This window comes from Dermochelys coriacea, chromosome 3 (genome assembly GCF_009764565.3).
Source record: "Dermochelys coriacea isolate rDerCor1 chromosome 3, rDerCor1.pri.v4, whole genome shotgun sequence".
Classification (NCBI taxonomy): Eukaryota; Metazoa; Chordata; order Testudines; family Dermochelyidae; genus Dermochelys; species Dermochelys coriacea.
The window spans coordinates 76,450,053-76,464,675 of record NC_050070.1 but is presented as its reverse complement, the minus strand read 5'-3'; the positions used below and the strand labels follow the sequence as shown (position 1 = coordinate 76,464,675).

General features: G+C 46.7%; 2 long non-coding RNA genes across 2 annotated transcripts; one reads left to right on the top strand and one right to left on the bottom strand.

The window, feature by feature from the left end:
* The first annotated feature begins 221 nt into the window (after positions 1-221).
* LOC122459297 lies at positions 222-2,058 on the top strand. Its single transcript, XR_006279885.1, has 3 exons — positions 222-662; positions 750-871; positions 1,836-2,058. It is a non-coding gene; the product is annotated as an uncharacterized LOC122459297 (long non-coding RNA).
* A 5,862-nt stretch (positions 2,059-7,920) lies between these two features.
* LOC122459296 lies at positions 7,921-10,876 on the bottom strand. Its single transcript, XR_006279884.1, has 2 exons — positions 10,503-10,876; positions 7,921-8,468 (listed from the first exon to the last, which is right to left on the bottom strand). It is a non-coding gene; the product is annotated as an uncharacterized LOC122459296 (long non-coding RNA).
* Positions 10,877-14,623: the final 3,747 nt, after the last annotated feature.

Sequence of the window (14,623 nt, the reverse complement as noted above, 5' to 3'; positions counted from 1 at the left end):
AATCCTTATGCATGCTGTGATGGGGTGTTTACCCTGCACTTGCCTGGAAAGGGTTAATGCAGACTCAGAAGGGGTCTAATTAACCCTACAAGCCACAGCTGAGGGGAATCAGGTGGCTAAGCAATCCCCTGACTGAGTGAGGAGGCGCAGCTGAGAAGGAATGAGCTGGGTTAGGGCTATAAAGACAGGAAATTGGCAGCAGAAGGGGGCTGCTGGGAAAGCCTATAGTCACTCCCGGGGAGGAGAGTTCATTTGGGCTGGCAAAGCCGGGGGGGAGAGATAGGACAAGGCTCACAGAAAGGCACTAAGGTCTAGATGGGAACTAACCTTGACTGGATGGCTAGAGGGTCACAGAGCCAGAACCCGGTGTAAGGGGTGGGCCCAGATTCCCCTGCCAGTCACTGAGGGAGTGGCACTACGAGGCAGTGAATGGGAAAACTGCCTAGCACTGCTGGCAAAGAAAGACTTGATACCCAGGAAGGGGAAAATGCGTATAGTGATCTGGTCAGAGGGCTGAGTCATGAAGAGGCAGCAGCAGCTCATGCAGTGAGAGAGGGGCCACAGACCTAGAGAGAGGCAGAAGATGAAATGCAACTGTGGGAAGGGGTGTTGACCTCATGAGCTATTCCCCAGAACGACCAGGAGGAGGTGCCATCCTAGTGGTGAGAAGAGCACCCCATCATAGATGATTTTGTCACCTTGCACCTAACTTACAGTAATCATTTTCTCTGTTGCCTCCTTATTCATAGCAAAGCTCCCTCCCGTCCACCCAAAATGCATCTGCCAAAGTTATCTCATCGCCTACCAATGATCTGACACATTTCCATCAGAAAGAAGACTTCTATAAAGCTATAGAACTCAGACAGATGGGGTAAACATTATTTTTCCATTCAAAAGACCAAAAAAAATCATTTTGATTATACCTAACCTTGTAGCATTGAGACAATCATATAAACCACCTGAGCCCACAAGACAGGAGAATGTATATATTTTTTTCTTTTAGAATTCATTGTGTAGTTATAAAAAGGACAGTCCATATACCAGGAAATTGCCAGTAAAGCCAAATGTAATGGGGAAAAAAATGTGATCTTGTTTATATGTTGTCTGTTGTATTATTCTTAATACTTCTCGCAGAAGTTGCAGATGCAGTAATAAAAATTGTCATTTACTGTTAAAAGACTTTTTTTAAAAAAAAATGATCAAGGACCACTTTTTCTTAATATTAGCAGGTTTCCACTGGCTTGCCCAGAATTCTTGTTTCTATGGACTGGGTTTGACAGACTAAGAATATACCCAGCTGGTTTTCAAACTAACATGTTCAATAGTCTGGAGAAGGGCTGTGAGACATGTTATAAAAACAGCTGCCTCTATCTCCCAAACCAGACAGAAATAAGCTGACGAGAACAAAACCTTGAATGAAAACACCTCGACTTTTCATGCAAGGACAAAAGGTGGTCATTATGCATACCAGGAAGGTTCTTTTATAGTTAGTAATTACATATAAATTGGAGAGTTACAATCAAAAAAATCATTTTTCTTCATTTGCTTAAAATGTGATTTCTGCAGCCATTATATAATTGCTGGCATTTTTCAGTAACATTATTAAGAACAAATGAGCTACTGCTTCTGAAATTATCATAAAGATGAAAATACTGAAAATTCCTTATTAGAACTAGTTGTTCAGTGTGAAACAAGAGCAGGGAATTCATTATTTCTTGAAAACTGAACTTTCTTCAATGGCAAAAAAGGATCAATCTCTGGATTTTTACTTCTAAAAAAAAGAAATTAGTCCTATTCTCTTTGACACGTTATTTCAAGCTCTCCATTTTCTTCAGGTACCCTCCCATTGCTGTAGAAAACTTCCAGTGCTGACTGACCTCTAGTCCTGTACTTGTTGCACACTGCTAAAGAACCCAAACATCGGAGGGGAATCCTGAAATAATAGGAACAGCTCCCACCTGCTGCTGCTGTTGCTCTTTCCCAGAACTTGACATCATCAGCACATGAATAAGAGAAATGTGATGTTATTCATGACAGCTAGTAAAGTCTGAATTCAAATTTGCAACACTGAGATGTTGATAGATCAGACACTATATACAACACTCCCAAGGAGAGCTGGGAGTGGGGGACAAGCATTTTCTTTAAAACAATGAATGTGGATTCCCAGTGAAACAAACATCTAGAATCTAGAGCTAGAAGGACCTTCACTACCAGCTCTCCTTCCATGTTAGGACACAGGGACCTCACTGGTTCAAGGAGGTTTCTCCTCTGTGCAGCATCTTCAGTGAAGCTGGTCCATTGTCTTTATGCTTCCCCAGGCAGAAGGGGGAGAAGGGAAATTCCTCACTATGGGTGAGCCCTGATGGTATTAATTAGTGTGGCGCACTCACCATTAGTGGCAAATCCCACTTCTCCTACTCTTCTCAGCTCCACTTAGTGTGGAATGTTGCTACCCCATCACAGCTGGGCCAGTCAAGTACAGTAGGCAAGTATAATCAGAGAGAAGCTTTAATAACCAGTTTCCATGCAGCTCTCCTCTCCACACAAAGGTCATATCAATCTACCCTCTTCCTTCTTACCCATTCAGCTAATGAGCCTCTTCTCCACTGATTAAGAGCTCTTACCTCCAGAAGATGATTGTAGACATACCCCTAACCCCTGCCTTTGCAATCAACAAAACACAGCCTCCGCTCACTCAGATTTTCATCCTGTCCCTTCACGAAAACATCCAAATGTATTTAAACCACAACTCCACTCACGCCGCACATCCGCCCGCTCCTCCTTCCCCACCTCCTCGCCCTTTTGCCCACATCATAGCCCAGGATACTTGCAGAGATGAGTGTTCTATCAGCTTCAGAGAGGTGTGGGAGGAGCCATTGTCAGAGAAGGGATTTTTCTTGAAGGTTAGCAGAGGATTTGGCCCTTCTGTTTCAGATGGCTTATGCAGCTTGGCCTTTAGGTTCTTATTTGGGTACCCAACTGCAAGAGCCACCTCGTGTTGTTTGAAGGGACGAAAATGCTGCCAAACACTGAGGATGGAGGGGAGAGAATTTGGTTGCACATGTGGAGGAAGTAGGAGGACTGGGGGATAGGTGGATGCATACCATCTCCCCCAGCCACCACTGTCAAATTTACTAAAAAGTGAGTGCTGTATCAGGATGCATAAGCTTTTTCTCTGCCTTGGGGAACCCTCTCCTTGCAGGAGGGTTTCCTGAACAGGAGACAGCCTGGCAATGTGGCTCAGTTTTAGCCAGCTGCCCAAGAGCTAGAGGTATGTTTGGGAAGGGGTACATGGACTAGTGCATACAAGACTCTGTCCCCAGTGTAGCATTTTCAAGAGCATTATGAAAATATATATGTAAAGAATTATTCCCCTCGCTTCTCCCCCACTGAATAGAATCAAACATGTAGGATCCTGGGTGGCTACAGGACGCCTGACCCCTTCACTGTTGTTCTAGCTCCCAGCAAGAACCCTCAGTTTCTGACATTATGGTTCTACTTGAGCCAGGCTACCAGGGACTACCCCTGGTCTCAGTAACCACAAAGAGCTCCATGTGAAAGATAACACAGCCCCACACAAACCTCAACAAATTTAGAAAGAAGACTAAAGTGTATCCTATGTTTTGACTCCCAGCCTGCCCATTCTCAGACTCTGCCCCCTGTCCCTCCAGCACAGATTCTAGCCCCCGAAATGCCCTTAATGGGATCCAGAAGAAAGAATTTTGCTAGAGGCACGTTAACCCATCCCTTTCTTCCCCATTTCTGCACACAGACAGTCCCCTTCAAGCATGCAGATTGAGGGAAAAGAAAACAATCCCACCAGTTGAATGGTACGGCTTTCTCTGTCAGTGGGAGAGTAAGCTACAGATTGGATTTGCAGCTGGGAAGCAGAGTGAGATGAAATGTAATCATCACTATTGGAATGAACAGGAAATCAGATTATCAAAGCAAATTCTGTTTTTCTTTTTTTAAAAACAATTATTTAATTATGGTTAAATAACTTTTAAGACAAAGAATTTACATGACAGCTTGACGACCACTGATCTCCCATTCACTCAATGTATGAGATTTATTTCCTATGTCCTAACCTACATCAGCCTGTTAAAGTAGCTACTCCTTGGCTGCTTGTTAATCATGGGGTTTGGTTGTATTTTTATTAACTTATTCTTTATTGTAATTAGATGTAGTGATTAGAATATCTTTTATGAGGTTGTAGTTTACTTTTAACTGCTCCATCAGGCCTAGAGTATAAATTGCGTGCATTTCAGCCGCCTACAGCACTTCAGGAATATTCAAATCCTATTGCTTTATGATCATGGAAACTGCTGAAAACTGTTTGAATGAATAAACCCCTTAATTTACTTAAATTAAATGGAAGTATTGTTGTCTTTTTTAATATTTCCCATTGTTTGTCTGTGGTGAGAAGTGATTCTTTCCCTGTGGACTTTCAATCTGTTAGTGTGAATCAAAAAAATCAATACACAAAAAATCCTGGAATGACCAAAGCCAGTGACACATATTGAATGTTATAAACATTTGCTGATCCAAAAGATGTATTTATAAACTCCTCTGGGTCTCAGAGGTCCTTCAATAGGACACTTTTTTTTGTGTTCACATCAAACACAACATTCATTTACAAGTGAATATCATTTCCTCTTGGTTTGATTGCAGAGCCCACCTTATTTGCATGTCTTTGTTTTCCTGTTGGAGTGCTTACCAGTCTTCTACAGCTGGTAGGGGCTATATTCAGTACCTGCTATTTGCCATAAGACACTTGATTCAACTAGTTACAGCCTTGAACCAGATTCCCTGGAGACAGTTTTGCATAAGTAGTATTTAGATAAATGAAATTCACAGGAAAAATACTACTTGAAAGCTGAAGGAAAGAATGGTAGGAAATAATTCATTTAAAACAAAAATATGTTTATATTAATGAGAGGTATAGGCTTATGGTCAGGTTTAACAATTAGGAGCCATCTGTTTTTCAGCAGAACAAAGGCTAGATTCATGTCCTTATGATCATGTCCATGTTTGAAGTGGTCCCCCTGTATGTATTTCCCCCTTCCTCATGTAGAAGGGGGTATGATCAGATACCATTTCCTGCCTTCCCAGGCCCTACAATGGTTATCCAGGGGCAGGAAGGGGACAAGGAGTGGGCAGGCCAGGGTGAGGCTGGAGGGTGCTCATCATGCCACATCAACACCCAGTGTAGACGAAGGAGGACAAGTCCTCTGTTAACTTTCCAGTGGAGCCTCTGTGTAGAGCTCCAGTAGAGCTGCCTTGTGCTGGGAAGCGGGGCAAAGCCACAGAAACCCACCTGCCTGTAGGTCCAAATTGACCAGTTGGAGTCTGGGAAAGCACAGCTCCCACTCCACAGTTACCGCTGGCTCATATCTCTGTGATAGGCTCAATGCCCACCCTCCAAAACTTGACAGAATTCAGACCCAAAGTTTGCAGTTCAGGGCCATTTGTGCCCCAAACATTCCCCTTTCAGTCCTTTATGCACTGCCAGCAAAAACTTTCCTCACTTTTCCATCTCACAGGCCTTGTCTTCACTACAAGAAAAAAGCACGTTCTTCACTCAAGTTAACTAACTTGAGATAAAATCCTAGTGAAAACAAATCAGTGTGTAATTTTCACAAGTCAGTATAGAGTCACAGTCATAGACCATGTCTACAGTACAGTAGACTGGATTGACACAAGTTACATCAGAATAAACTCCCCACAGTTAGTATATCTCTTGTACACATGCATATTTGGTTCATTACATCAGTGTAGCACATACTCACCAGAACTTCTTGTCGATGCACCATGGGTAGGTACCCCAGTGTGCAAATCACCATCATCCAGTGCCTTGTCCAGAAACAAGTAACACTCGAGTGGTTAAGTTCCCATCATGCAACTTCCACCATCCCATAATCCATCCATATCCCATATTTTTTTTAAAAATTCCACAAACCTACTTAGCATTTTTCACTGTCCATCATCTCTGACAGAAGCACTGAGCCCGCACAGCTCTGCACTACTGTCAGAAGAATTGCAAACACAGGATGAATGATCCTCCAATGTTTGCAGAGCCACAAGAAGACTCAGAACACCTGGGCACATGACGATTTTGTGGAGGACAGATTGCTATGGGACATAGCAAAAAAACAATTTAAGATTGTTGGTGGCATTCACAGAATAGCTGCAGATGGTATAGAGTCACTTCTGGCCCCAAGGAATAAGGACTGACTGGTGGGATCACACTATAATGCAGGCTGGGGATGACAAGCAGTGGCTACAGAACATTTGGATGCAAAAGGCTACATTCCTGGATCTCTGTGCTGAGTTAGCCCCAGCCCTCCAGCGCAGGGACACCAGAATGAGAGCTGCATTCAGAAGGACGCAAGCAGGAACATTTTTTCCCAACCAATGGATTACCATTGGTGATGATGAAATGACAACAGTGATCCTGAGGGACTCAGCCTTGCTTCCTTGGCTCATGAAGCCATACTGACCCCCTCAATAGGACCAAGGAAAGATCTACCATCTCAGCAGTACAGAATGGCAGATGAATGTGCTTTTGGTAGATTGAAAGGACCCTGGCATTGTTTATTCATGAGATTAGATCTTTGTGAGAAAAATATTCTAATGGTAACAGCTGCTTGTTGTATTTGCTTAATATCTGTGAGGCAAAGGGGTGGGGGAAGCTACCATTGGGGTGGAGGTGGGAGTGGCTGTCTGCTGACTTTGAACAGCCAGACACAAGGTATCATAAATATAAAGGGAAGGGTAATCACCCTTCTGTATGGAGTGCTATAAAATCCCTCCTGGCCAGACGCAAAACCCTTTCACCGGTAAAGGGTTAAGAAGCTAAGGTAACTTTGCTGGCACCTGACCCAAAATGACCAATCAGGGGACAAGATACTTTCAAATCTGGGTTGGGGGGGGAAAGACAAAGGATCTGTCTGTGTGATGCTTTTGCCAGGAACAGATCAGGAATGCAGACTCACAACTCCTGTTAAGTTAGTAAGTAATCTAGCTAGAAATGTGTTAGATTTCCTTTTGTTTAATGGCTGGTAAAATAAGCTGTGGTGGAGGGAATGTATATTCCTGTTTTTGTGTCTTTTTGTAACTTAAGGTTTTGCCTAGAGGGATTCTCTATGTTTGGAATCTGATTACGCTGTAAGGTATTTACCATCCTGATTTTACAGAGGTGATTCTTTTACCTTTTCTTTAATTAAAATTCTTCTTTTAAGAACCTGATTGATTTTTCATTGTTCTTAAGATCCAAGGGTTTGGGTCTGTATTCACCAGTACAAATTCGTGAGGATTCTTATCAAGCCTTCCCCAGGAAAGGGAGTGTTTAGGGCTTGGGGGGGATATTTTGGGGGAAGACGTCTCCAAGTGGGCTCTTTCCCTGTTCTTTGTTTAAAATGCTTGGTGGTGGCAGCATACGGTCCAAGAACAAGACAAAGTTTGTACCTTGGGGAAGTTTTTAACCTATGCTGGTAAGAATAAGTGGGTCATGCAGGTCCCCTTTCATGCAGGTCCCCACATCTGTACCCAGAGTTCAGAGTGGGGAAGGAACCTTGATACAAGGGCTGTTAGAAGAGCTCAACAAGGAGCTATGGTGCTGAAGGAGGCCTTGAAAGAGCACTTTAACCACCAACCACAGAACCTAGTACAGTGCACTGTGTTGTACCCGACCCTGAAGTTTTGGGGCGTGGTTAGGAATGGTGTGGTGCTTGGTGTATCTTTATGAATATAGCAGTCTGTTAATACACGTATTAATTGTGCGGGGTTTGCTGTACATTAATAATTATTACACTCTGTTTGTCATGGATCTTGTGGTCCTGTACAAGAACAAGGAGTGGGTGCTGTCAGTACTTCTGTGCAATCTGCAGTAGATGTTATGAAGTAATAAAGATGAATTAATTTCTAAAACATATAGAGTTTTATTGTGAATCAAAACCAATGTAAAAAAATGTGCAGTTTAAAAATCAATCCAATAAAAAGTTATGCAAATAAATTAATGGAAGAGAACATAGCAAGGGGAAAGGACATTCTTGTCCTTTTCAGTCCATTTTTCCTACACATACAGCAATCACAGTCAGTGTATGGTGAAGCTGTGGTTGCCTTCATTGTCCCCCAGCTTGGGGTGGTATGGGTATGGATGCAGGGCCTGATGCCACAAAAAACACTGTGGGGTGTAGGGAACTGTTAAAATTTAGTTCTCCATATCCTGGTGCATCTTCTGCTCCTTTTCCTGCTGGGACTTCTGGGACTTTTTCCTATCCGATCTTTCCTTCTCCATAGTGTCTGAAATATTCATCCTCCAGACTCTCTGTTCATAGTCCAATGCAGCACTGACTTGCAGGATCTCTGAGAAGATGTCCTCCCGAGTCCTTTCTTTCCCCTTCTTGTCTTGGTCAGGTGTTCCATAGGTGTGGAGGAGGGAGCCCTCAAGGCTGCAACAGCAACAACTAGACATAAAACACACAGATGTATCATTGTATTCATAGTCACATAGGAAAGTGAAAGTTATGTTTCAGAATTCCCACTCATTGCTCCCCTAAAAAGTTTTAAACACCACATGCTTTTACTGACACTTCAACTTTGGAGCAGCTCTGCACAGCAGTCCCAGCCATGGTGAATTTGGGCAAGCAGGGTCATGGGGTCCAGTGCTGGGGGAAGGAGGAGGGAATTGTTCAGGTGCATAAAACAATACAGGTTCAGTTCCTATTAACACGGGTGCAAGTACAGGGTACTGGCACTGTCTTCCACAGGCAGAAGGGGTGAATTAATGCATGGGCCCATGGGGCGTAGAAGTGGGGGAGCCACCAGCACCAGAACTGTGGCCATGCCCCCTGCTCCTCCTCTTCCTCTTCCCCCAGGGCCCCGCCTCCTGGCCAGGCCAGAAGCTGGAGTTGGACAGTTGTAAGAGCAGCCCAGGGAGCCCGGGCCACTGTGGGGAGGGTCCGGGGTGTCCAAGAGCAGCCCCCAGTCCGCTTCCCTGCCCCATGGGGCATGCCACTGCCGGTGGGACCCAGGGGCAGGGGCTCTGGTCCAGACTCCTGCCCTCACCCCAGGTCCTGCACTAGGGTTGCCAACTTTCTACTTGCACAAAATCGAACACCCTTGCCCTGCCCCCGCCCCCACTCACTCCATCCCCCCTCCCTCTGTCACTTGCTCATTTTCACCAGGCTGGCTCAGGGGGTTGGGGTGCAGGAGGGTGTGAGAAGTCTGGCTGGGGCTGAGGACTCTGGGGTGGCACCAGAAATTAGGAGTTCAGGGTTCAGGAAGGGGCTAAAGGCTGAAGCAGTGGGCAGGGATGTAGGAGGGGGGTGAGGGCTCCGGCTGGGGCTGTGGGCTCTGGGTGAAGCCGGAGATGAGGCATTTGGGGTGCGGGAGCGGGCTCCAGGCTGGGGGGGGTTGGAGCGTGGGAGAGGCCTCAGGGCTGGGGGAGAGGGGTTCAGAGTGCAGGAGGGGGCTCCAGGCTGGGGCAAGAGGTTGGGTGCCAGAGGCAGGGCTCCAGATGGTGGGCAGGCTTTGAGTTGGAGCTGGGGATGAGGGGTTTGGGATGCAGGAGGGGGAACCAGGGTTGAGACAGCAGGTTGGGGCACAGGAGGGGTGCAGGCTCCGGCCGGCACTTAGCTCAGGTAGCTCCCCTCCAGCTCCTACCATGCAAAAGTGAATCCAGGTGGGGTCTGCGTGCTGCCCTGTCCACAAGCACTGCCCCCGCAGCTCCCATTGGCTGTAGTTCCTGGGAGCTACTGGGCCGGTGCCTGGGGCGGGGGCAGCATGTGGAGTCCCCTGGATGCCCCTATGCCTAGGAGCTGGAGTGGGGATATGCCACTGTTTCTGGGAGCCACAGCAGACAGAAAGCCTGCCTTAGCCTTGATGCCTTGTTGACTGGACTTTTAACGGCACAGTCAGTGGTGCTGACCGGAGTTGCTAGGGTCCCTTTTCTACAGGTCAAAAACCAGACACCTGGTAACTCTATCCTGTACACATGTTCTGTGGAGGGAGGATGCCCTGGCCCAGCCTGACAGGCATCAGGGAGCCTCAGAAATGTCACAGGCAGTGAGGAGCATAGATGCCGATTCCATGGGTTCTCCGGGGCTGGAGCACCCACTGGGAAAAAATGGTGGGTGCTGAGCATCCACCAGCAGCCCACCCCCCCATCAGCACCTCCCTCTCCCTCCAGTGCTTCCTGCCCACCGGTGGGCCCCGCTGATCAGCACCTCCCTTTCCCTCTCCACGCCTCCTGCCTGCCACAATCAGCTGTTTCGCAGCACACAGCAGGCTGGGGGCAAGGAGCAAGGATTTAGCATGCTCAGGGGAGGGGGCAGAAAGAGGCGGGGTGGAGGTGGAGTGGGGGTGGGAAGAGGTGGGGGTAGGGCAGGGGTGGGAAGAAGCAGGTAGGGGTGGGGCCTTGGAAGAAGGAGTGGAGTGGGGACGGGGCTTGGGGCAGAACCGGGGCTTGAGTATCCCCAGGCACATTGTAAAGTCAGCACCTGTGGCAAGAAGCTGGGCAAGGAAGGCTCCTCCAGTGCAGCTCCTGCTGGCCCAGCCTCAGCAGCCACCACACTCCACCCGGGCTCGCTTTAGTGCCTGCACCCAGCTCCCACTGCCAGGCTGTCCCTGCTGGGTCCTGCTGCTGCCCCTGCCTGATCCCTCCTGCTCCCAGTGACAGGCTGCCGCTGGGCTTTGTGCCCAAGTAGCAACCATATGCCTCTGGCCCCAGGCTTGCAGTTTGAAGGGACAATGCTCTCCCATCCCCCAAACTACACCCATGCTACCACCACTCCTCGCCTGCCCAAGGCTACTGTGCCCAGGTTAAAAGGGGGGGCATGGCCCTCCCACTTTTATAAGTGGAGAAGGGACCAAGGCTTCCTTAGCCCCCAGTTCTGGTGCCCCTGGGCCCCCAGGGTGTGAGGGGGCAAAATGTTCTTTCTGCCAGGGCACCAGTAAAGCTTAATCTGCCTCTGACAGGTGATGAGAAAAGGAGTACTTGTGGCACCTTAGAGACTACCAAATTTATTAGAGCATAAGCTTTCATGAGCTACAGCTCACTTCATCAGATGCATTTGGTAGAAAAAATGCATCCGATGAAGTGAGCTGTAGCTCACGAAAGCTTATGCTCTAATAAATTTGGTAGTCTCTAAGGTGCCACAAGTACTCTTTTTCTTTTTGCGAATACAGACTAACACAGCTGCTACTCTGAAACCTGACAGGTGATGGTGATTTTAGCTGATATCTCACTCCTGAGGGTAACCAAGACACAGAGAGTACAGCTGCTACTGGCATCCTGGAGCCATTGGGGCCCATATGTCTCTAGCCTGTTTATTGCAATGGTGCCTGCTGAAGTCATCAAGGACTAGCATAGGAAAGTGTCCTACCATGGAGAGACAAATAAGGCTGTCATTTCCTAAACAACTTTGTGTGATGGAGTGTTCACCCCGCACTAACCTGGAACGGGTTAATGGGGCTGAGAAAAGACCAATTAACTAGATAGGCCACACCTGAGGGAAATTATGAGGCCTAAGCAACCCTGAATTAATGGTGGAGCCCAGCTGAGAAGGAATAAGTGGGGCTAATATAAAGCCAAGAAATTGGAAGCAGAAAAAGGCTGTAGTGGGGAAGTCTGTAGTCATTCATTATGCATTACACAGGGAAAGGAGGAAACCCTGGGGGAGAGTACAAGCCCAGAGGATCCAGGCCCTGTAGGAAGGGTTCTATGCTGGTGGAATAGAAGCCTGAGAGAGACAGAGTAGGAAAAGGCTCAAGGAAATGGTAGTAGGTGGGATTTTGCAGACATTGGCAGCTGATTAAAGGGTCCTTGAGCTGGAACCCAGAGTAGAGGGTGGCCCTGGGTCCCCCCACTAGCCACTGGGGAAGTGGCACAGTCAGGACAGTGGATTTAAAGACTACCTGGGATGGTTCATCTTGTGGGCCTTGGATACCTCAGAAGGGGGAAAACATATAATGACCTGTCCGGAGGGCCAAGCCACAAAGAGTGAGTATCCTGTGTCAGAACGAGAGAGAGAGGTGATGGAGCACAAATGAATGACAGAAGGAGTTCTTGGATCTGGAAAGAGAAGCCAGGAGGAGGTGCCCTAGCTTTGAGTGTCCCTTGTTACACTTCAGGAGAGGATGGCAGATACCTCCACGAAAGTTTCATTGAGATCTCTCAGGAGAATTCAAGGGACATCCCAGTAAACATAAACAAACTGCTCCACATAGCTCCCTTCCCCTCTCCCCACCACTTAACCCTACAGGGAAATGAAAAGTAGATACCAACCCCACCTCACTTTGTTGTACCTCTGCCTTTTCTAATATGAGTAAATTAATGAGAAGTCGATACTTAAGTCCGGCTTAGCTTGTGGTTGGATGTCATCAGTATATCTAAACATTGTAATGGAAAAGGTATTCACACATTTACCCAAGGTTCCTTCCCCTGCATTGGGCTCACCCATTCTTGGCTGCCAGGAGTGGCTAGACTGTGGTGGATTCTTACACAGGTCCTGGCTCGCGGCATATCTGGAGCCCTCGGTCATGTCTCCCATCCTTCTTGTCCTCTTTCTCCTCCTCTTCCTTCTTGTAGCAGCAGGGGGCTGCATCTTGGGCTCCTTGGAGGTATCCATGGTGCTCTGTGGGGTTGCTGGGGTCCTCACCAAATATGGCATGCAGCTCATTGTAAAACCAGCAGGTCTGTGGCTCGTTACCAGATCAGCTGTTAGCTTGCCTGACCTATTGGTGTGCTTGCAGCTGTTCCTTCACTTTCACACAACACTGCTGCTGATCATAGCCCTTCCCCTGCACCCTGCCTGCAAACTAGTAGTAGATATCCATGTTTCTATGGCTGGTCCATAGCTGTGCCTGCACAGCCTCTTCTCCCCACAGGGCCGGGAGATCCAGTACCTCCTATCTACTCCAGGCAGGAGAACAGAAGGGGCTGAGGTGCACTAGTGCCCAAGGCCCCCACAATGGCAGGGAATGAAGTGCAATATACCAGATGATCCTAAGCAAGTGACCTACACTCTACAGTGCAGAGGAAGGGGGAAAAAACCCAAGGTCCCTGCCAATCTGACCTATGGGAAAATTCCTTCCTGATCCTGAATATGGTGATCAGTTAGACCCTGACCATGTGAGTCAGACCCACCAGCCAAGTACCTGAGAAAGAGAATTCTTAGTACAACCTTGGGCCAATGGCCAATGGCCTGCCCATCCAGTGTCCCATCTACAGCTGGCAATCTCTGATGCTTTAGATGTAGAATGAGGGAAACAGAATATATTGTGGGAGGGGGAATCCTTTTGACCCCTGCAGGTGACCAACTGAAGCCCAGAGGTTTTAGGAATACAAGACATGAATCAGCAGGGACCCTCAGGGCTGTTGAGCCCAGTGCCCTGCTGCCACATACACTCCCATACATACATTTGTCAAGCACTATCTTAACACTAATTAAGTTTGTTTGCCCCCTCAATTCCTATTGGGAAGGTGTTCTCACCTGTCTGACAGTAAGAAATCTTCTAATTTCCAATTTAATTTATTCATAGCCACCTTATACCCATTTGTTCCTGTGCCAATATTGTCCTTTAGCTTAAATAGTTCTTCTTCCTCCATGGTGTTTATGCCTGGATGTATTTATAGAAAACAATCATATCCCCTCTCAGCCTCCATTTTGCTGGGCTAAACAAGCCAAGTTCTTTTAGTTTCCTCTTGTCAGATAGGCCCTCCATTCACCTGATATCCTAGTAACTCTTCTCTGTACCTGTTTCAGTTTCAATTCATCTTTCACAAATCTGAATGACCAGAACTCTATACAGTATTCCTGATGTGGTCTTACCAGTGCCTTGTACAATGATGTTAACACTTCTGTAGCTCTACTGGAAATGCCCCTCCTGACACATCCTAGGATTGCATTTGCATTTTTCACAGCCACATCATATTGGTGTCTCATAGTCATCCTTTGACTAGGCTTCCCTATAACTTGACTTGTTAACTTGTGGTGAAACTACAACCTGCCTTGTTTTCACCAGGATTTTACCTCAATTTAGTTAACGTGAGTTAAAAACACCCTTTTTCTTTTCCTAGGGAAGACAAGGCTACAGTGTTTCATTTAACAAATCTTCCTTCTGTACTCATGACATCCAGGCTATAGTTAAATCCGGCTGGTTCCATTTCCAGAAACTGTTCTTTCCTCTTCCGCACTAGTACTAAAATTCTAGTCGATGCTCTCATGCCTCCATCCCTTCTTCTCTGGTCTCCCATATTTCAACTTTCACCCCTCTACTCCCAACTATAATGCTATGGCATTAGAACAGTCTTCCTCTTAATACTCTCATCTTGTCATTCCTTTTTTGGCATCCCTTAACTGATTATGCTGTGCCTTCCCTCTGCCAGATTCAAATTTCTCTCCCTCACCTTCAAAGTCAAGATAAACACAAGATGGTATGTCTGCATGTTTGTAAAAATGGACAGAAAACTGTATTTGAAAGAAGAGAATGCCACAAAGAGCAAACTCCAAAAAATGGTCATCACCAAGTACTATAGATTTGTAGACCTACTCTCTGGATAAAGAAATGTTTGGCCTGATTTATGTGGAGGTGTCTACCAAAGGCAGGTAGAAGGTAG